The following is a 22,044-nucleotide window of genomic DNA, read 5'->3' as shown; positions in this document are numbered from 1 at the left end:
GCGATCTCCGCCTCCTTAAGAACTGGCGCCCGGTCTCCATCCTCAGCACGGACTACAAAATCTTCGCCAGGGCGATGTCTGCTCGCCTTGGTGCCGTGCTGGACCACATGATCCACCCCGACCAGTCCTACACGGTCCCGGGCCGGACAATCCACGATAACATCCATCTGGTCCGGGACCTCATCCATTGTTCCCAGGAGGCTGGTCTGTCGGTCGCCTTCCTATCCCTCGACCAAGAGAAGGCGTTCGACAGGGTGGATCACGACTATCTGCTCGGAACTCTGCGCGCTTTCGGGTTCGGGACGCATTTCGTCGCCCGGATCCGACTTTTGTACACCGCCGCGGAGTGTCTGATTAAGGTTAACGGGTTCTTGACGGCGCCCCTTCGCTTTAGGAGAGGGGTGCGCCAGGGATGCCCCATGTCCGGCCAGTTATACGCCGTTTGCGTGGAGCCTTTCCTGCGCCTCTTGTGGACGAGGTTGACGGGACTGGCTCTGCAAGGGCCGGGCGTGGAGGTTGTCCTCTTGGCTTACACCGATGACGTGCTCCTCGCGATAGAGGATCCCGCTGACCTGCGGAGGATGCGTGAGTGCCAGGAGATTTACTCGGCCGCGTCCTCCGCCAGGATCAACTGGGAGAAATGTTCCGGACTCCTGGTGGGTCAGTGGCGGGTGGACTCCCTGCCGGAGGAGCTCAGGCCTTTTGCCTGGAGCACGACCCATCTCCTCTATCTGGGAGTCTACCTTAGCCCCGACGAGGGAGCCTGGCCGGCGAACTGGCAGGAGCTGGAGGCCAAGGTCGCCGCTCGCCTAGGGCGCTGGACAGGACTGCTCCGAGTGCTGTCCTACAGGGGTCGAGCGCTATTCATAAACCAGCTGGTGGCCGCAATGCTGTGGTACCGGCTGGTCACTTTGACCCATCCCCCTGCGTTTGTCGCCAAGATACAGAAGAAGCTGGTGGACTTCTTCTGGAACAACAGGAAGCACTGGGTCTCTGCTGCGGTCTTGAGTCTCCCGCTTGAGGAGGGCGGTCAGTCGTTGGTGTGCATCAGCGCCCAGCTCGCGACTTTCCGTCTTCAGATCCTGCAGAGATACCTTTACGTCGAGCCCCCTCCAAGGTGGTGTGCTCTGGCGAGGTATTTCTTCCGCCAGCAGCGCGACCTCAATTATGACATGCAGCTCCTGTTTGTGAACTTGGGGGGTGCCAGGACCGCCCTCCGGGAGCTGCCTGTCTTTTACAGGGAACTCATCAGGGTCTGGAACAAAGTCTCCACCAAGCGCAGCTCTCCGCCGGCTGGAGTGGCGGCCGTCCTGCAGGAACCGCTGCTCGGGAATCCGTACCTCCACGGCCCAGGTTTTATTTGGCGGTCGGAAGAGAGGGCTGTGGCTGGTGAGGTGACCAGGGTCAGGGACCTGCTCGATGGCGGAGGAGCGGGCTGGATGGCGCCAGACACGCTGGCGCGGCGCCTAAATTCTGCCAACATCCGCCACGCGGCCGATGCCATCGAGTCGCTAAAAACAGCTCTGGGCCCTGACTCCGTTAGGTGCATCGAGGAGGCTCAAGCACGTGGGGAGATCCCGTCCGAACTGACCCCCGTCCGGACGGAATTCCTCATTGGCGCCAAACCCCGGAAGCTCCCTCGGGGACCGGCGCCTCACAACTTGAGCCGCCTCGGGGAAATCCCCTCCGTGCCTTTCAGTTCCGCGCGGAGGGTTTTCCTGTACGGGCTGCTCCTGCACACCCTCAACTTTGCCATCCTCGCCGGCCGTCCGGACACGCCATGGCGTACCATCTTGCCGTCCGGAGGAGGCGGGGGTCCCCGATGGAGGGCACTCTACGCAGGGGTCCTCCCACTATTCATCAGGGACTTGGCCTGGAGGGTGGTGCACGGAGCAGTGCCGTGCAACAAATTTTTAAGCCGGTTCACGGACTCCCAGGCCTCCTGCAATTTCTGCGGTCTGGAGGAGTCCGTGTTCTATGTTTTTATTGAGTGCACAAGGTTGCAGCCCCTGTTCCATTATATGAAGGGGCTGCTCCTGAAATTCTGGCTGCACTTCAGTCCCACTCTCCTGATCTTTGGGCACCCTGTGCGGAGGGGAGCGGGTAGGTCCGAGGGCCTCCTCGTAGGACTGCTCCTGGGCACGGCCAAGGGTGCCATCAGCTGGTCCAGGCAGCGGGCGGTCGAGGGGGTCGTTCAACCTGACTGCCTGCCTCTCTTCCGCTCTTACATCCGGTCCAGGGTGTCCTTGGAGATGGAGCACGCGGTGTCCACCGGTACGCTTGCGGCCTTCCGCGAGAGGTGGGCACCGGAGGGACTGGAGTGCATCATCACGCCCGGCAACCAAATTTTAATTTGATTTTACGTTTTAAAGTTTAATTTGTTTTAATCGCCGGTGCTTTTCGTGTCCCCCTCCCCTTTTATAGGAGGCACTGGAAAAAGGGAAAAATTTGATTTTAGTGCCCAAAAAAAAAAAAAAAAAAAAGAAAAAAAAGAGAAAAAAAAGGGCCTTGTAAATGTCTGGTGTGTCATCCAGGTCGGGTGGCACGGATACATGTTTTATGTTTTGCAGGTAGACTCTAAAAGAGTTTCATGCACAAGGAGGGGGCACTGGAAAAAATTTGATTTTAGCGCCCCAAAAAAAAAACCAAAAAAAGAAAAACACAAAAAAAAAAAGGGGGAAAAAAAAGGGCCTTGTAAATGTCTGGAGTGTCACCCAGGTCGGGTGGCACCGTTTAATGTTTTATGTTTTGCAGGTGAACTCCAAAAAGAGTTTCATGCACAAGGAAAAAAAAAAGGGGCCTTGAAAATGTCTGCTGTGTCACCCAGGCGGGTGGCATGGTTTTAATTTTTATGTTTTGCAGGTAAACTCCAAAAAGAGTTTCATGCACAAGGAACCAATCGTGGAGCAGTGGAGGCGTGTCCTGCACAGTAGGAGCTGAGCTGCAGAGAGAGGAGCAGCTATCAACTTGAGCTCATGCCTGGAGAGCCCTGAGAACAGCCCAGGAAGAGAAGGAAGGAAGGGGCTTCACCACCAACTTTCACCCAGAGGGAGAGGAGGAGAAAAGAAAACTTTAAACAACTTTTTACCACTTCTGCAAAGAGTTGGAGAGAGGGGGAAAGGACCAACAACAACAACATCCAGTGTGGAAGGAGGGAGACTCTACATTTCTACAGGTGGGTGCGGGTGCATTTCCCAAACAGACTTTGTTGTATCGGTGGGGCGGGGAAAGAAGACCACTGAGGGCTGGAACATCGCGGGGGGTGTGTGTGTGTGTGGTAGTGTGTGTGGGGGCCTTGCTTACAACTAGGCCCCCCCCACAATTGAACCCCCACAATTGAACCCCCCCCCAATTGCCTAGCCTGGGATAGCTGGAGCTACCAGGCTGAAGATTTTTCTCATTTACCCTATTAACATCGTTAGGAGTGTGTGCCTGGTGGCTCTAGCTGCCCCAGGTGAAGACGTCTTCTCCCCCCACCTGAAGACCCACCCCAAGGACTGTGTTTTTTGTGTTTTGCCATCTGGGGAGTGCACCCACCCACAGCTGCGAGGGGAGACCTGCCCTCGCAGTTCCCCCCCCTTCCCACCCCCCTCACTCTTTCTCTGTTACTCTGTTTCTCCCCTCTCTCTCTGAGGCCCCTTTCTCCTAATTTAAAAAAAAAACAATTAAGACACTGAGCAGAGGGAACAAGGCCCCTCCCCAATCATTAACAAGAGGAGAGGTGTGCCTCTTTCAGAGCTCTCTCTGTTCAAACACCAACGAGGCTAATAAAGACCATTAAGGCCTGCGACTTTGGGATGGGTGTAGCCCTTAAAGGGACCCCGTGATGGCGACCCCATCCACGCCGGTGGCAGGGCCAGCGGAGACATATGCGCAGGTGGCAACCGCTTCCACGGCACCTCCTGTGCCACCCGCTGCCCTGCCACCATTCAGACTCATTACGAAGAAACACGGGGTCAAGAGCTACACTCACCCCACAATGAGCATCGAGGAGTGCGTGCGGGCGATGGCTGGGGTAGTCGGCCCCTCGGCCATTGTCGCGGCCTCCAAGATGTCTGGGAAGGCTGTTTTCTTCCTGGGGTCGGAGCGGGCGGTGTCCCTGGCCCTCGAAAGGGGGCTCACGGTGGGCGGGACGTTCCTGCCGGTGAATCCTCTCGAGGCCACCGCGCAGAGGGTCATCGTGTCGAACGTCACGCCCTTTGTTCCCGCTGAGCTCCTCCTCCCTCACCTACAACAACTGGGGGAGGTAAGGTCAGGGATCAACCCCATACCGCTCGGCCTCAGGGAGAACAGCCTGCGCCACGTGTTCTCCTTCCGCCGCCAGCTCTTTGCCCGGCTGGCGCGGGAGGACACGACGGAGGGAAATTTTAATGTGGTGCACGAGGGGACTGCCTACCGCGTCTTCTGGACGTCGGACGGCGTGCGGTGCCATGCCTGCAAGGAGGTGGGGCACGTTCGCAAGAACTGCCCCACCTCCAAGGCCGCCAAACCACCGAAGGCGGCCAAGGCTGGCGCCACCGCCACTCCTCCCCCTAGTTGCGTCCGCGTGCCGGGAGCCGTAGGTGCGCGGGCATCGTCGGAGGCCTTTGTTTTCGGGGCCTCCGGCGGGGGGGAGGGAGAGCGTCCGACCGGAAAGAAGGCGCGGAAGAAGGCAAAACATCCAGAGGCGGGTCCCCTCAGTGCGCCAGACAATTTGACCACCGCGCTCAGCCCAACCCAGTCACCGGCGAGCACGGGGTGCCCCGAGCCCGTGCCTGAGCCCTTGACCAATACCACAGAGGGGCTCGGGCGCGGGCAAGAAAAGGAAAAGGAGGGGGTGGTGCGCGAGGCCACGGCAGACATGGAGGTCTCCCTGCCTCAGCGCACCTCCAGCAACAAAAGGAGGCGCCGCTCCGTTGAGGCGGAGGGGGAACAACATCCCTCCGCGGAGGAGTCGGTGCCCGCCGCGTGTCCCGCGTCCCCCACCAGCGCCCCAAAGCTGCGCCGTAGGCGAGAGGAGTCTGTCCCCGGGGAGGGTGAGACAGTTGAGGCTGCCCAGCCTCAGCCTCCCGGGGATGGCGTGGAGGATCTGCCCGTCGTGAGGAGCGTGGGGACCGCGGAGGAAAGCATTGCCGCCGGGCCGGGCGTCACGGGGACTGAGGCGGGCGGGGCCGAAAAGGCCGAACCTGACCCGCCCAGCCAATACCCAACTTCCCCCGGGATTTGCTCGACCGGGCAGAGAATGAAACAACTGATTTTAATGATACTGTACATGCTGGGCCGGGGGGTGGCAGCGGGGAGGGGGAGGAACACCCACCCTCGCCCCTTACTTTGGAGCTGGAGCACTTGGGGAGCCTGGGGATTTCCTATGGCCGGGTCTCTCCTTGTTCCCCGGTTCCTGGGGCGGAGGGGGAACCCCTTCCGCTGTCGTTTCCCGACCCAGCACCATTTTTAAAAGAGCCCAGTGGGGGCTCCTCTGCCGACGATCCTGGGGGTGGGATCGGGGCAGAGCCAGGGCCGGTTGGAGCGGCCGGTTCATTTGCCGTGCCTTGTGCGGTCGATGGGCCGGCTGCTGGCGGCCACCTCCCGGAGGAGGACGGGGACTCGGTGGGGGACGCGGGAGAAGAACTAGAGACCACCGCCAGCGAGGCGGTGGATCTGCTCGCGGTCGCCGCCGAGACCATCCTCATTCCTGCAAAGGAACTCCGGGACTTTTTGGCCCAGAGCCGGGGTCGCTGCGACCAAGCCCGACTGGCCCTGGAAAAATGGTCCGAGCCAGAGCTGATCAAGGCGTCCGTCCGCGCCGCCATTAAAACCTTGGCCGCGGGCGGGCCCTTGACAAAGGAGCAACACCTTGAGCTGCGCGAGCTCGAGGGACTCCTCGCTGGGCTGCGGAGGGAGCGGAGCTCAACAAAAGACTCCGCTCCCTCCCCCACAATAGGTTAAGGTAGAGGTTGCACTATGCTTTTGCCATGAAGATAACCATAGCCAGCCTCAACATCAACGGCGGCAGAGGGGCACGCCGTAGATTTGACAATTTTTCGCTCCTGCGGGAGGGGAAATATGCGGTGTGCTTCCTGCAAGAAACCCACACCGTTCCGGGAGACGAAGACACGTGGCTCCTGGAAAGGCAAGGAGAGGTCCGCATGAGCCACCTCACCGCCATTTCTAGTGGGGTGGCCATCTTGCTGGGCCCGCATTTTCAGCCGGAGATCTTGGGGGTCGAGGAGCCCGTGCCAGGCCGCTTGTTGCACGTAACGGTTCGCCTGGGGGACGTGCCGCTCCATCTCGTGAACGTGTACGCCCCTCAGCCCGGCCCGCAGCAAACGCGCTTCTTTGAAGAGGTGTCCGCTCTTCTTGGCTCCGTTGACGTCGGCGACTGCATTGTCCTCGGGGGGGATTTTAACTGCACCCTCGAGGCGAGGGACCGCTCCGGTGCCCCGCAGTGCATGACGGCGATGGAGAAGTTGAGGGACCTGGTCGGGTCCTTCGACTTGGTGGACGTCTGGCGAAATCTCCACCCCGACTCCAGCGCCTTTACTTGGGTGAGGCCTGGAGTTGGATGGTCTAGAGTCGACCGCCTTTACGTGTCTCGGGCGTACGTTTCCTGCGTCCCGGCGGCCTCCATGCGGCCGGTGCCGTGTTCGGACCACCACCTGGTGTGGGCGGAGCTCGCTTCGCTCCGCGCGAGGACGGGGTCCGCGTACTGGCACTTTAACAACCGGCTGCTGGAGGACGTGCGGTTCCAGGACTCGTTCCGTCGATTCTGGTCCGACTGGAGAAGGAAGCAGGGGGGCTTCCCCTCCTTGAGGCTATGGTGGGACGTGGGCAAGGCTCACGTCCGCGTCTTCTGTCAAGAGTACGCGAGGGGGTCGACCAAGAGGCGGGCGGCCAGAGTCGGGCGCCGAGAAAAAGAGGTGCTCGACCTGGAAGCCCGTCTCGGTCAAGTCGTCCAGGACCCGGCCCTGCGGACAGTGTACGAAGCGAAGAAGGCCGCGCTGAAGGACCTGCAGCTCGTCGGGTCCCGAGGCGCGTTCGTGAGGTCGCGGATCCGGTTCCTGCGGGATCTGGACCGCGGCTCCCCCTTCTTCTACTCGCTGGAAAAAAGGCAGAGTGTCCGTAAGCAGCTCTTGACGCTGCTGGCCGACGACGGCTCTCTCGTCTCGGATCCGGAGGGCGTCAACAACAGGGCCCGTGAATATTACGGGGCTCTGTTCTCTCCGGATCCGTCCAGCGAGGAAGCGCGTAGAGTTTTGTGGGAGGACCTGCCGAAGGTCAGCCCGGAGGGCGCCGAAAATCTGGAAGCTCCGCTAAGCCTGGCGGAGCTGACCGGTGCCCTCGCCCAGCTCTCGAGGGGAAAATCTCCGGGGCTGGACGGGCTGACCGTGGAGTTCCACAGGGCGTTCTGGGACGTCCTGGGGAGCGACTACGCGCGGGTCCTGGGGGAAAGTCTGGCGACCGGGGAGATGCCCCTCTCTTGGCGCAGGGCAGTCATCGTCCTGCTGCCTAAGAAGGGCGATCTCCGCCTCCTTAAGAACTGGCGCCCGGTCTCCCTCCTCAGCACGGACTACAAAATCTTCGCCAGGGCGATGTCTGCTCGCCTTGGTGCCGTGCTGGACCACATGATCCACCCCGACCAGTCCTACACGGTCCCGGGCCGGACAATCCACGATAACATCTATCTGGTCCGGGACCTCATCCATTGTTCCCAGGAGGCTGGTCTGTCGGTCGCCTTCCTATCCCTCGACCAAGAGAAGGCGTTCGACAGGGTGGATCACGACTATCTGCTCGGAACTCTGCGCGCTTTCGGGTTCGGGACGCATTTCGTCGCCCGGATCCGACTTTTGTACGCCGCCGCGGAGTGTCTGATTAAGGTTAACGGGTTCTTGACGGCGCCCCTTTGCTTTAGGAGAGGGGTGCGCCAGGGATGCCCCATGTCCGGCCAGTTATATGCCGTTTGCGTGGAGCCTTTCCTGCGCCTCTTGCGGACGAGGTTGACGGGACTGGCTCTGCAAGGGCCGGGCGTGGAGGTCGTCCTCTCGGCTTACACCGATGACGTGCTCCTCGCGATAGAGGATCCCGCTGACCTGCGGAGGATGCGTGAGTGCCAGGAGATTTACTCGGCCGCGTCCTCCGCCAGGATCAACTGGGAGAAATGTTCCGGACTCCTGGTGGGTCAGTGGCGGGTGGACTCCCTGCCGGAGGAGCTCAGGCCTTTTGCCTGGAGCACGACCCATCTCCTCTATCTGGGAGTCTACCTTAGCCCCGACGAGGGAGCCTGGCCGGCGAACTGGCAGGAGCTGGAGGCCAAGGTCGCCGCTCGCCTAGGGCGCTGGACAGGACTGCTCCGAGTGCTGTCCTACAGAGGTCAAGCGCTAGTCATAAACCAGCTGGTGGCCGCAATGCTGTGGTACCGGCTGGTCACTTTGACCCATCCCCCTGCGTTTGTCGCCAAGATACAGAAGAAGCTGGTGGACTTCTTCTGGAACAACAGGAAGCACTGGGTCTCTGCTGCGGTCTTGAGTCTCCCGCTTGAGGAGGGCGGTCAGTCGTTGGTGTGCATCAGCGCCCAGCTCGCGACTTTCCGTCTTCAGACCCTGCAGAGATACCTTTACGTCGAGCCCCGTCCTAGGTGGTGTGCTCTGGCAAGGTATTTCTTCCGCCAGCAGCGCGACCTCAATTATGACACGCAGCTCCTGTTTGTGAACTTGGGGGGTGCCAGGACCGCCCTCCGGGAGCTGCCTGTCTTTTACAGGGAACTCATCAGGGTCTGGAACAAAGTCTCCACCAAGCGCAGCTCTCCGCCGGCTGGAGTGGCGGCCGTCCTGCAGGAACCGCTGCTCGGGAATCCGTACCTCCACGGCCGAGGTTTTATGTGGCGGTCGGAAGAGAGGGCTGTGGCTGGTGAGGTGACCAGGGTCAGGGACCTGCTCGATGGCGGAGGAGCGGGCTGGATGGCGCCAGACACGCTGGCGCGGCGCCTAAACTCTGCCAACGTCCGCCACGCGGCCGATGCCATCGAGTCGCTAAAAAGAGCTCTGGGCCCTGACTCCGTTAGGTGCATCGAGGAGGCTCAAGCACGTGGGGAGATCCCGTCCGAACTGACCCCCGTCCGGACGGAATTCCTCATCGGCGCCAAACCCCGGAACCTCCCTCGGGGGCCGGCGCCTCACAACTTGAGCCGCCTCGGGGAAATCCCCTCCGTGCCTTTCAGTTCCGCGCGGAGGGGTTTCCTGTACGGGCTGCCCCTGCACACCCTCAACTTTGCCATCCTCGCCGGCCGTCCGGACACGCCATGGCGTACCATCTTGCCGTCCGGAGGAGGCGGGGGTCCCCGATGGAGGGCACTCTACGCAGGGGTCCTCCCACTATTCATCGGGGACTTGGCCTGGAGGGTGGTGCACGGAGCAGTGCCGTGCAACAAATTTTTAAGCCGGTTCACAGACTCCCAGGCCGCCTGCAATTTCTGCGGTCTGGAGGAGTCCGTGTTCCATGTTTTTATTGAGTGCACGAGGTTGCAGCCCCTGTTCCATTATTTGAAGGGGCTGCTCCTGAAATTCTGGCTGCACTTCAGTCCCACTCTCCTGATCTTTGGGCACCCTGTGCAGAGGGGAGCGGGTAGGTCCGAAGGCCTCCTCGTAGGACTGCTCCTGGGCACGGCCAAGGGTGCCATCAGCCGGTCCAGGCAGCGGGCGGTCGAGGGGGTCGTTCAACCTGACTGCCTGCCTCTCTTCCGCTCTTACATCCGGTCCAGGGTGTCCTTGGAGATGGAGCACGCGGTGTCCACCGGTACGCTCGCGGCCTTCCGCGAGAGGTAGGCACCGGAGGGACTGGAGTGCATCATCACGCCCGGCAACCAAATTTTAATTTGATTTTACGATTTTAAGTTTAATTTGTTTTAATTGCCGGTGCTTTTAGTGTCCCCCTTCCCTTTCACAGGGGGCACTGGGGGAAATTGTGATTTTAGTGCCCAAAAAAAAACCAAAAAAGAAAAACACAGAAAAAAAACAAAAAAAAGGGGGGGCAAAAAAAGGGCCTTGTAAATGTTTGGAGTGTCACCCAGGTCGGGTGGCACCGTTTAATGTTTTATGTTTTGCAGGTGAACTCCAAAAAGAGTTTCATGCACAAGGACCAATTGTAGAGCAGTGGAGGCGTGTCCTGCACAGTAGGAGCTGAGCTGCAGAGAGAGGAGCAGCTATCAACTTGAGCTCCTGCCTGGACTGCCTGGAGAGCCCTGAGACCAGCCCAGGAAGAGAAGGAAGGAAGGGGCTTCACCACCAACTTTCATCCAGAGGGAGAGGATGAAAAAAGAAAACATTTACCAACTTTTAACATTCTGCAAAGAGTTGGAGAGAGGGGGAAAAACCAACAACATCCAGTGTGGAAGGAGGGAGACTCTACATCTTCTACAGATGGGTGTGGGTGCATTTCCCAAACAGACTTTGTTGTATCGGTGGGGGGAGGAAAGAAGACCACTGAGGGCCGGAACATCGCGGGGGGTGTGTGTGTGTGTGGTAGTGTGTGTGGGGGCCTTGCTTACAACTAGGCCCCCCCCACAATTGAACCCCCACAATTGAACCCCCCCCCCCAATTGCCTAGCCTGGGATAGCTGGAGCTACCAGGCTGAAGATTTTTCTCATTTACCCTATTAACATTGTTAGGAGTGTGTGCCTAGTGGCTCTAGCTGCCCCAGGTGAAGACGTCTTCTCCCCCCACCTGAAGACCCACCCCAAGGACTGTTTTTTTTGTGTTTTGCCATCTGGGGAGTGCACCCACCCACAGCTGCGAGGGGAGACCTGCCCTCGCAGTTCCCCCCCTCCCCCCCTTCCCACCCCCCTCTCTCTTTCTCTGTTACTCTGTTTCTCCCCTCTCTCTCTGAGGCCCCTTTCTCCTAATTTAAAAAAAACAATTAAGACACTGAGCAGAGGGAACAAGGCCCCTCCCCAATCATTAACAAGGGGAGAGGTGTGCCTCTTTCAGAGCTCCCTCTGCTCAAACACCAACGAGGCTAATAAAGACCATTAAGGCCTGTGACTTTGGGGTGGGTGTAGCCCTTAAAGGGACCCAGTGATGGCGACCCCATCCACGCCGGTGGCAGGGCCAGCGAAGACATATGCGCAGGTGGCAACCGCTTCCACGGCACCTCCTGCGCCACCCGCTGCCCTGCCACCATTCAGACTCATTACGAAGAAACACGGGGTCAAGAGCTACACTCACCCCACAATGAGCATCGAGGAGTGCGTGCGGGCGATGGCTGGGGTAGTCGGCCCCTCGGCCATTGTCGCGGCCTCCAAGATGTCTGGGAAGGCTGTTTTCTTCCTGGGGTCGGAGCGGGCGGTGTCCCTGGCCCTCGAAAGGGGGCTCACGGTGGGCGGGACGTTCCTGCCGGTGGATCCTCTCGAGGCCACCGCGCAGAGGGTCATCGTGTCGAACGTCCCGCCCTTTGTTCCCGCTGAGCTCCTCCTCCCTCACCTACAACAACTGGGGGAGGTAAGGTCAGGGATCAACCCCATACCGCTCGGCCTCAGGGAGAACAGCCTGCGCCACGTGTTCTCCTTCCGCCGTCAGCTCTTTGCCCGGCTGGCACGGGAGGACACGACGGAGGGAAATTTTAATGTGGTGCACGAGGGGACTGCCTACCGCGTCTTCTGGACGTCGGACGGCGTGCGGTGCCATGCCTGCAAGGAGGTGGGGCACGTTCGCAAGAACTGCCCCGCCTCCAAGGCCGCCAAACCACCGAAGGCGGCCAAGGCTGGCGCCGCTGCCACCCCTCCCCCTAGTTGCGTCCGCGTGCCGGGAGCCATGGGTGCGCGGGCATCGTCGGAGGCCTTTGTTTTCAGGGCCTCCGGCGGGGGGGAGGGAGAGCGTCCGAACGGAAGGAAGGCGCGGGACAAGGCAAAACATCCAGAGGCGGGTCCCCTCGGTGCGCCAGACAATTTGTTTACCGCGCTCGGCCCAACCCAGTCACCGGCGAGCGCGGGGTGCCCCGAGCCCATGCCCGAGCCCTTGAATAACACCACAGAGGGGCCCGGGCGCGGGCAAGAAAAGGAAAAGGGGGGGGTGGTGCGGGAGGCCTCGGCAGACATGGAGATCTCCCTGCCTCAGCGCACCTCCAGCAACAAAAGGAGGCGCCGCTCCGTTGAGGCGGAGGGGGAACAACATCCCTCCGCGGAGGAGTCGGTGCCCGCCGCGTGTCCCGCGTCCACCACCAGCGCCCCCAAGCTGCGCCGTAGGCGGGAGGAGTCTGTCCCCGGGGAGGGTGAGACAGTTGAGGCTGCCGGGGATGGCGTGGGGGATCTGCCCGTCGTGGGGGGCGTGGGGACCGCGGAGGAAAGCATTGCCGCCGGGCCGGGCGTCCCGGGGACTGAGGCAGGCGGAGCCGAAAAGGCCGAACCTGAGCCCGCCCAGCCAATACCCAACTTCCCCCGGGATTTGCTCGACCCGGCAGAGAATGAAACAACTGATTTTAATGATACTGTAGATGCTGGGCCGGGGGGTGGCAGCGGGGAGGGGGAGGAACACCCACCCTCGCCCCTTACTTTGGAGCTGGAGCACTTGGGGAGCCTGGGGATTTCCTATGGCCGGGTCTCTCCTTGTTCCCCGGTTCCTGGGGCGGAGGGGGAACCCCTTCCGCTGTCGTTTCCCGACCCAGCACCGTTTTTAAAAGAGCCCAGTGGGGACTCCTCTGCCGACGATCCTGGGGGTGGGATCGGGGCAGAGCCAGGGCCGGTTGGAGCGGCCGGTTCATTTGCCGTGCCTTGTGCGGTCGATGGGCCGGCTGCTGGCGGCCACCTCCCGGAGGAGGACGGGGACTCGGTGGGGGACGCGGGAGAAGAACTAGAGACCACCGCCAGCGAGGCGGTGGATCTGCTCGCGGCCGCCGCCGAGACCATCCTCATTCCTGCAAAGGAACTCCGGGACTTTTTGGCCCAGAGCCGGGGTCGCTGCGACCAAGCCCGACTGGCCCTGGAAAAATGGTCCGAGCCAGAGCTGATCAAGGCGTCCGTCCGCGCCGCCGTTAAAACCTTGGCCGCGGGCGGGCCCTTGACAAAGGCGCAACACCTTGAGCTGCGCGAGCTCGAGGGACTCCTCGCTGGGCTGCGGAGGGAGCGGAGTTCAACAAAAGACTCCGCTCCCTCCCCCCACAATAGGTTAAGGTAGAGGTTGCACTATGCTTTTGCCATGAAGATAACCATAGCCAGCCTCAACATCAACGGCGGCAGAGGGGCACGCCGTAGATTTGACAATTTTTCGCTCCTGCGGGAGGGAAAATATGCGGTGTGCTTCCTGCAAGAAACCCACAACGTTCTGGGAGACGAAGCCACGTGGCTCCTGGAATGGCAAGGAGAGGTCCGCATGAGCCACCTCACCGCCATTTCTAGTGGGGTGGCCATCTTGCTGGGCCCGCATTTTCAGCCGGAGATCTTGGGGGTCGAGGAGCCCGTGCCAGGCCGCTTGCTGCACGTAACGGTTCGCCTGGGGGACGTGCCGCTCCATCTAGTGAACGTGTACGCCCCTCAGCCCGGCCCGCAGCAGACGCGCTTCTTTGAAGAGGTGACCGCTCTTCTTGGCTCCGTCGACGTCGGCGACTGCATTGTCCTCGGGGGGGATTTTAACTGCACACTCGAGGCGAAGGACTGCTCCGGTGTCCCGCAGTGCATGACGGCGATGGAGAAGTTGAGGGACCTGGTCGGGTCCTTCGACTTGGTGGACGTCTGGCGGAATCTCCACCCCGATTCCAGCGCCTTTACTTGGGTGAGGCCTGGAGTTGGATGGTCTAGAGTCGACCGCCTTTACGTGTCTCGGGCGTACGTTTCCTGCGTCCCGGCGGCCTCCATGCGGCCGGTGCCGTGTTCGGACCACCACCTGGTGTGGGCGGAGCTCGCTTCGCTCCGCGCGAGGACGGGGTCCGCGTACTGGCACTTTAACAACCGGCTGCTGGAGGACGTGCGGTTCCAGGACTCGTTCCGTCGATTCTGGTCCGACTGGAGAAGGAAGCAGGGGGGCTTCCCCTCCTTGAGGTTATGGTGGGACGTGGGCAAGGCTCACGTCCGCGTCTTCTGTCAAGAGTACGCGAGGGGGTCGACCAAGAGGCGGGCGGCCAGAGTCGGGCGCCGAGAAAAAGAGGTGCTCGACCTGGAAGCCCGTCTCGGTCAAGTCGTCCAGGACCCGGCCCTGCGGACGGTGTACGAAGCGAAGAAGGCCGCGCTGAAGGACCTGCAGCTCGTCGGGTCCCGAGGCGCGTTCGTGAGGTCGCGGATCCGGTTCCTGCGGGATCTGGACCGCGGCTCCCCCTTCTTCTACTCGCTGGAAAAAAGGCAGAGTGTCCGTAAGCAGCTCTTGACGCTGCTGGCCGACGACGGCTCTCTCGTCTCGGACCCGGAGGGTGTCAACAACAGGGCCCGTGAATATTACGGGGCTCTGTTCTCTCCGGATCCGTCCAGCGAGGAAGCGCGTAGAGTTTTGTGGGAGAACCTGCCGAAGGTCAGCCCGGAGGGCGCCGAAAATCTGGAAGCTCCGCTAAGCCTGGCGGAGCTGACCGGTGCCCTCGCCCGGCTCTCGAGGGGAAAATCCCCAGGGCTGGACGGGCTGACCGTGGAGTTCCACAGGGCGTTCTGGGACGTCCTGGGGGGCGACTACGCGCGGGTCCTGGGGGAAAGTCTGGCGACCGGGGAGATGCCCCTCTCTTGGCGCAGGGCAGTCATCGTCCTGCTGCCTAAGAAGGGCGATCTCCGCCTCCTTAAGAACTGGCGCCCGGTCTCCCTCCTCAGCACGGACTACAAAATCTTCGCCAGGGCGATGTCTGCTCGCCTTGGTGCCGTGCTGGACCACATGATCCACCCTGACCAGTCCTACACGGTCCCGGGCCGGACAATCCACGATAACATCCATCTGGTCCGGGACCTCATCCATTGTTCCCAGGAGGCTGGTCTGTCGGTCGCCTTCCTATCCCTCGACCAAGGGAAGGCGTTCGACAGGGTGGATCACGACTATCTGCTCGGAACTCTGCGCGCTTTCGGGTTCGGGACGCATTTCGTCGCCCGGATCCGACTTTTGTACGCCGCCGCGGAGTGTCTGATTAAGGTTAACGGGTCCTTGATGGCGCCCCTTTGCTTTAGGAGCGGGGTGCGCCAGGGATGCCCCATGTCCGGCCAGTTATACGCCGTTTGCGTGGAGCCTTTCCTGCGCCTCTTGTGGACGAGATTGACGGGACTGGCTCTGCAAGGGCCGGGTGTGGAGGTCGTCCTCTCGGCTTACACCGATGACGTGCTCCTCGCGGTAGAGGATCCCGCTGACCTGCGGAGGATGCGTGAGTGCCAGGAGATTTACTCGGCCGCGTCCTCCGCCAGGATCAACTGGGAGAAATGTTCCGGACTCCTGGTGGGTCAGTGGCGGGTGGACTCCCTGCCGGAGGAGCTCAGGCCTTTTGCCTGGAGCACGACCCATCTCCTCTATCTGGGAGTCTACCTTAGCCCCGACGAGGGAGCCTGGCCGGTGAACTGGCAGGAGCTGGAGACCAAGGTCGCCGCTCGCCTAGGGCGCTGGACAGGACTGCTCCGAGTGCTGTCCTACAGGGGTCGAGCGCTAGTCATAAACCAGCTGGTGGCCGCAATGTTGTGGTACCGGCTGGTCACTTTGACCCCTCCCCCTGCGTTTGTCGCCAAGATACAGAAGAAGCTGGTGGACTTCTTCTGGAACAACAGGAAGCACTGGGTCTCTGCTGCGGTCCTGAGTCTCCCGCTTGAGGAGGGCGGTCAGTCGTTGGTGTGCGTCAGCGCCCAGCTCGCGACTTTCCGTCTTCAGACCCTGCAGAGATACCTTTACGTCGAGCCCCCTCCTAGGTGGTGCGCTCTGGCGAGGTATTTCTTCCGCCAGCAGCGCGACCTCAATTATGACACGCAGCTCCTGTTTGTGAACTTGGGGGGTGCCAGGACCACCCTCCGGGAGCTGCCTGTCTTTTACAGGGAACTCATCAGGGTCTGGAACAAAGTCTCCACCAAGCGCAGCTCTCCGCCGGCTGGAGTGGCGGCCGTCCTGCAGGAGCCGCTGCTCGGGAATCCGTACCTCCACGGCCGAGGTTTCATGTGGCGGTCGGAAGAGAGGGCTGTGGCTGGTGAGGTGACCAGGGTCAGGGACCTGCTCGATGGCGGAGGAGCGGGCTGGATGGCGCCAGACACGCTGGCGCGGCGCCTAAACTCTGCCAACGTCCGCCACGCGGCCGATGCCATCGAGTCGCTAAAAAGAGCTCTGGGCCCTGACTCCGTTAGGTGCATCGAGGAGGCTCAAGCACGTGGGGAGATCCCGTCCGAACTGACCCCCGTCCCGACGGAATTCCTCATCGGCGCCAAACCCCGGAACCTCCCTCGGGGGCCGGCGCCTCACAACTTGAGCCGCCTCGGGGAAATCCCCTCCGTGCCTTTCAGTTCCGCGCGGAGGGGTTTCCTGTACGGGCTGCTCCTGCACACCCTCAACTTTGCCATCCTCGCCGGCCGTCCGGACACGCCATGGCGTACCATCTTGCCGTCCGGAGGAGGCGGGGGTCCCCGATGGAGGGCACTCTACGCAGGGGTCCTCCCACTATTCATCGGGGACTTGGCCTGGAGGGTGGTGCACGGAGCAGTGCCGTGCAACAAATTTTTAAGCCGGTTCACGGACTCCCAGGCCGCCTGCAATTTCTGCGGTCTGGAGGAGTCCGTGTTCCATGTTTTTATTGAGTGCACGAGGTTGCAGCCCCTGTTCCATTATTTGAAGGGGCTGCTCCTGAAATTCTGGCTGCACTTCAGTCCCACTCTCCTGATCTTTGGGCACCCTGTGCGGAGGGGAGCGGGTAGGTCCGAAGGCCTCCTCGTAGGACTGCTCCTGGGCACGGCCAAGGGTGCCATCAGCCGGTCCAGGCAGCGGGCGGTCGAGGGGGTCGTTCAACCTGACTGCCTGCCTCTCTTCCGCTCTTACATCCGGTCCAGGGTGTCCTTGGAGATGGAGCACGCGGTGTCCACCGGTACGCTCGCGGCCTTCCGCGAGAGGTGGGCACCGGAGGGACTGGAGTGCATCATCACGCCCGGCAACCAAATTTTAATTTGAATTTACGTTTTTAAGTTTAATTTGTTTTAATTGCCGGTGCTTTTAGTGTCCCCCTTCCCTTTTATAGGGGGCACTGGGGAAAATTTTGATTTTAGTGCCCAAAAAAAAAAAAACCAAAAAAAGAAAAACACAAAAAAAAAGGGGGGAAAAAAAGGGCCTTGTAAATGTCTGGAGTGTCACCCAGGTCGGGTGGCACCGTTTAATGTTTTATGTTTTGCAGGTGAACTCCAAAAAGAGTTTCATGCACAAGGACCCCCAGGTCACTCTGCACCGCAGCATGTTGTAATTTCTCCCCATTCAAATAATATTCCCTCTTACTGTTTTTTTTCCAAGGTGGATGACCTCACATTTTCAGACATTGTATTCCATCTGCCAAACCTTAGCCCATTCGCTTAACCTATCTAAATCTCTTTGCAGCCTCTCTGTGTCCTCTACACAACCCGCTTTCCCACTAATCTTTGTGTCACCTGCAAATTTTGTTACGCTACACTCTGTCCCCTCTTCCAGGTCATCTATATATATTGTAAACAGTTGTGGTCGCAGCACTGATCCCTGTGGCACACCACTAACCACCGATTTCCAACCCGAAAAGGACCCATTTATCCTGACTCTCTGCTTTCTGTTAGCCAGCCAATTCTCTATCCATCGAATACATTTCCTCTGACTCTGCGTACCTTTATCTTCTGCAGTAACCTTTTGTGTTGCACCTTATCGAATGCCTTTTGGAATTCCTATCTAGATGTCCCACTATATCTTCCTTAATAATAGCTTCAAGCATTGTCCACCACGGGGGTGGAAATGACGCAGCCTGCAAACTTGTTGATTTTGACGCAGCCCTCAGACTTGTTGATGGTCATGGAAGTTTTGAAAATGCTAAATCACCTGTCACGGCCTGCCAGATTAGGACTTGGACCAGCCAAGATCCTCTGCTGTACCTAGTAAAAAAAATGTGTGCTGCATGAGAGATGGGCCAGCATCCCTGTTGAAATGCAAGAGCTAATCAAGCCGTTCCAGCGGTGAAAGGACGAGCTGTCCATTCAGGCAGACTGCCTGTTGTGGGGTAACCGCGTAGTGCTACCCAAAAAGGGCAGGGAGACATTCATCTTGGATCTCCACAGCACACACCCAGGTATAGTAATGATGAAAGCGATAGCCCGATCCCACGTGTGGTGGCCCGGTATCGACTCTGATTTAGAGTCCTGTGTACGGCAATGCAGTGTGTGTGCTCAGTTGAGCAACACGCCCAGATAGGCACCACTAAGTTTGTGGTCCTGGCCCTCCAAACCATGTTCGAGGATCCATGTCGACTATGCGGGCCCGTTTCTCGGTAAAATGTTCCTGGTGGTGGTGGATGCTTTTTCAAAATGGATTAAATGTGAAATAATGTCGGGAGGCACCGCCACCGCCACCATTGAAAGCCTGAGGGCCATGTTTGCCACCCATGGCCTGCCTGACATACTGGTCAGTGACAACGGGCCATGTTTCACCAGTGCCGAATTTAAAGACTTCATGACCCGCAATGGAATCAAACATGTCACCTTGGTCCCGTTTAAACCAGCCTCCAATGGACAGGCAGAGCGGGCAGTACAAACTAACAAACAGAGCCTTAAACGAGTCACAGAAGGCTCACTCCACACCCGACTGTCCCGGGTACTGCTCAGCTACCGCACGAGACCCCACTCGCTCACAGGAGAGCCCCCGGCTGAGCTACTCATGGAAAGGACACTTAAAACCAGACTCTCGCTGGTTCACCCCAACCTGCATGATCAGGTAGAGAGCAGGTGGCAGCAACAAAATGTAAACGATGGTCGCGCTACTGTGTCACGGAAAATTGATCTGAATGACCCTGTGTCTGTGCTAAACTATGGACATGGTCCCAAGTGGATCGCGGGCACGGTGATAGCTAAAGAAGGGAGTAGGGTGTTTGTAGTCAAACTAGTCAATGGACAAATCTGCAGAAAGCACCTGGACCAAACGAACCTGTGGTTCAGACTGCCCTGAACAACCCACAGCAGACACCACCTTTTTTGAGCCCACAACACACACCCAAAGGATCAACGACACCACCCCGGACCAGGAAATCGAACCCATCACGCCCAACAGCCCAGCAAGGCGAGGCTCAACCAGCAGCCCTGCAGGGCCAACAACACGCCAGCCCAGCGAGGGCACAGCCAACATACCAGAACAGACATTTGTACCGAGGCGGTTCACCAGGGAAAGAAAGGCTCCCGACCGCCTCACTTGTAAACAGTTTTCATTTTGACTTTGCGGGGGAGTGATGTTGTGTATCTGTAAAGCATACACTCCCATGTTCCGTCACCAGGGAGCGCATCCCCTGAAGTCCAAAGGGATCCCAACATCCCTTGGGTGCACTCTATATAAGCCGGCCCCTAATGCCTGTTACTCAATCTGGAGTGTCTTAATAAAGATTGAGGTCACTGTTACGTTAACCTCCCTGTGTGCCGTCTCATCTGTTGTTAGGAACACAATAGAAAGAGTCTTCAGTCATCAACAGCTCGTGCAGTGACTAATGGAGGATTGAGAGGACCTGAGAAACATGAATCGAAAGGGCTAATTCATGTTCTCTGTGCCTCTGACAACGGAAGAGTTCTGCTCCATTCGATACTGTAATGCTACATTTCCCCACAGACAGATGTGACACTGAATTAGGAAGCCATAAGATGGAGAGTCTGATTGCACTTTACTGTTCCTGGGCTCCTAAGAGCTCAGCCTCACATTATACCTTCAGTTAACTAATTAATTTTTGATGCATGATCAGAAGGCAAATTAATTTCTTGCTACACTGGGAATTTTGTCACTGGCTCTGTTGTTTTGTTTCTAAAAGACTAACATTTCAGATCCAAAATATTGTTTGTCAGCATTTGCTGATTAACTAAAGCATCTGACTCTTGACTTCAGATATGTTTTTGAGCATGGTCTTCTCCAGAAACCTTTACCTAGTGCATAGTTGTTATGCAAAAGTTATTTGCATCTGTCTGCATCCCATACACTTCATAGACAGTGTAATGATTGCCATTATCTAATCATGCAGGAAGCTGACAGCTCTAAATCATTGATTAGACAGATGTGCTGGTAGGGTATGCCAAGAAATTTCTCACGAGTCATTGCTTTACAGCATCAGTTAAAGATAACTTTTGCTTGTGAATTGATAGATGGGCATTTGAGAGATACAGAGGTAGGTTATCACCTGGTTTCAGGTGAATAAACAACGATTCATGGATAACTGGCAGGACGGATTCATCTGAAGCAATGAGCTCTCAATGCCCAATGAATAATCGTCGGCCCCTTGTTTCACTGGCAGTGGCCTTCAGGTAAATTCTGGGATGGGATGAAGGGGAAGACAACAAAAGGGAAGCCACCTGCAGCCGGGCAGCACTCCTGTTCCTTCTGGCTCCAAATCAAAGTTTAAAAAAAACATTAACTTAGCTTTCTGGTGGTGGATGCTAGGCCGCATTCTCGACAGGAAAACTTGAACGGAAAAGGCCCATCACCTGCTCCGATTAGGGCGGTCTACTTTCTTGGAAGGGTCCTAAAATAGGAGCTAGGCCCACCATTAGCATATGCAAAGGGCTTAATGTCTGTTTTAGGTGGCCACCCAGGATGCCAGAAGATAATGGGAAGAAAATTCCGGTGGGAGGCTTCCCGTGGGCATTTGCCGACAATCATCAGAAACGGTCCACACCTACCTTCAGATCCTGTGCCTTTGTACGATTGCAGTTTTCTCCGGGAGCTTCCTGGGCAGCACATGATGTCACGTTGCGCACGCGAAGCCTATGGCTTCATTTGTAAAGTAGTCCCACCCACAAGACCTGTCAAAAAAGCTAATTTAAATAGGCCACGCCTCCATTTTTTTTAACACTTTATAATTTGCAGCATTGAAAGTCACTGGAAAGGCTTCAAGGGAAGGTTCTTCAAAAACTTTATTAATCTTTAGGAACATTTTAAAGACTGTCAAATTGAGTTGAAACATTTCAAATAGTTTTAAAGACTTTAAAAGAGATTTAAAGCAACTTAAAGAATTTTAAAAACCTTGAAATAATTTGCAATAATTATAATTAAACAGATGAATCAAATGGAACTATCAAATGTGTCCTCAGGAAAAGAGCTCAGAATTTCACTGATGGTGATCTGGCCACATACCTCAGTTTACATTTATCTTTGAACTGCTTGTAAATTGTAAAAACTCAATGAGCCTAAAATTGAGGTCGGAGGCTTCCTGCGTACGAATGCCTCCGACGCAAAAAAAATCTCCCTGTTGGTCCCGGAGAAATGTAGGATCCTGGTCGGAGGCCTAGATTCACTGTGCATCTGGGGACCTGACTTCGAGGTACGCAAGTCTAAGCTGGAGTCACATGGGCCTGGACAACCAATCACGATGCAGTATTCTCATTGATAATAATGGGAATTCTGTACGATTTCCCATTATTATCAATGAGAAAAACCCCTAAAACACCCAAGCACAACATAATAAATAAATAAAACACCTCACGTATTTAAAATTAATTGAAATTAAAGTTAATTAAGTGTTTTAGAAAAAAATATTTTTTGGAATTTTTTTTAACGTGTATTAATACGGTTTAAAATAAAGTTATCTGAATGGACAGGGTTTTTGAACATAAAAACATGTTTTTTAATTTAATTTTTTATGTTTTAAAACTCTTATGCTGGTAAAAGTAAGCCATGAGCCTGCTTTCACCAGGCGTAAGAGTTTGAAGGACATTTGCTGTGCATGAGTTGGGCAAATAGCGTGGGGGGATGTGTTCGATCTATCTTGACAGATCGGAAAAGCCGGTTTTCGTCGCATGCGCATCGTGCCCCGATATTCGGCTTTTACGAGGCCTCGCCAGGTCCATGCGCACTTTATGTCCCCTAGTTTTAGTTTCCCCTATGAGTGGAAATATCCTCCCTGCATCCACCTAATTGAGCCCCCTCATTATCTTATATGTTTAGATAAGATCACTT

This window comes from Pristiophorus japonicus, chromosome 1 (assembly GCF_044704955.1).
Source record: "Pristiophorus japonicus isolate sPriJap1 chromosome 1, sPriJap1.hap1, whole genome shotgun sequence".
In the NCBI taxonomy this organism is placed as follows: domain Eukaryota; kingdom Metazoa; phylum Chordata; class Chondrichthyes; family Pristiophoridae; genus Pristiophorus; species Pristiophorus japonicus.
This window is presented reverse-complemented; position numbering follows the sequence as displayed.